Below are 1,093 nucleotides of genomic sequence, written 5' to 3'. Positions count from 1 at the left end.
CACACACACACACACACACACACACACACACACATATATAGTCACTGGACAAGCTCTGTATAAAAAATATTTACTGAAGAGGGTCTATTTGATTAAAATCATATAGTGTATGATAAGAATTGTCAACTCTAAGACGTTGAAAAAAAATGCTAATAAAGTTTACTGACCAACCTACAATCATATTTTAGTGTACACTCACACTGTTGTGTAGGTAGGATTAAAAACAGTCACAAAATATTTTATGATACATTAAAATGTTGAAAAAAAAACCCCTCCCAACTCCTTTCATCCACAGCCCAGTTGTATGAATACAAGATAAATCTGGAAACCTGATATTTTGATTTTTTTTTTTTTTGGTCATTAGACTAAACCAGTTGGATTTTAAAAGTGTGGTTAAAGTAAATATGCTAATTAAAGTTTAATTACGTTAATCATTGTATTTATCATAAYCATGTGTTTCTGTAAGACATCATGGGACAACAAATGGAAGCAGTTCACAAAAAGATGGCAGGATCAGATGATGTTTTTTTTTCCTGAGGAACACTAGAAAGGAGCCTAAGGGATTTAGCTACACGAAGTCTGACCCTGGTGTTACTCAAAGCAAGGCAAGATTTGAATTTGACACTGGCAGCCACTGATAACACTGCAACTGAGTAAGAGTGATGGCGAGGTCATTTCAATAAGATTATAGATGGTCTGAATGGCTGGTGAACAGATCAGTCTGATGGAGGTTATTGGTGTCATTCCTTTTATTCAGTTACTGAGATTTGGCAAATATATCCATGGCAAAACCACTATAATTAACAATGAGATGTCCACTTCAGTACAGGTCACTACAGTACATCTCATCATGGGGTCCAGACTGAACACGTCTTCCGAGCTCACAACATTTGTGTGGCTTATTGTATGGGCACATTATTTGAGGACACAAACATGTGCCCTTAGGTATGCAGAGCAAATGTGATCACAAGCACTCTTTGTTAGGGTCTGGTCCTAGGGCCCCTGGCCATCCTTCAACTTGAAACATGACACAAGAGCATTAAAGAGTTGTGTGTGTGTGTGTGTGTGTGTGTGTGTGTGTGTGTGTGTGTGT

Source organism: Austrofundulus limnaeus, unplaced genomic scaffold (genome assembly GCF_001266775.1).
Source record: "Austrofundulus limnaeus strain Quisiro unplaced genomic scaffold, Austrofundulus_limnaeus-1.0 Scaffold31, whole genome shotgun sequence".
Taxonomy (NCBI): domain Eukaryota; kingdom Metazoa; phylum Chordata; class Actinopteri; order Cyprinodontiformes; family Rivulidae; genus Austrofundulus; species Austrofundulus limnaeus.
This window is presented reverse-complemented; position numbering follows the sequence as displayed.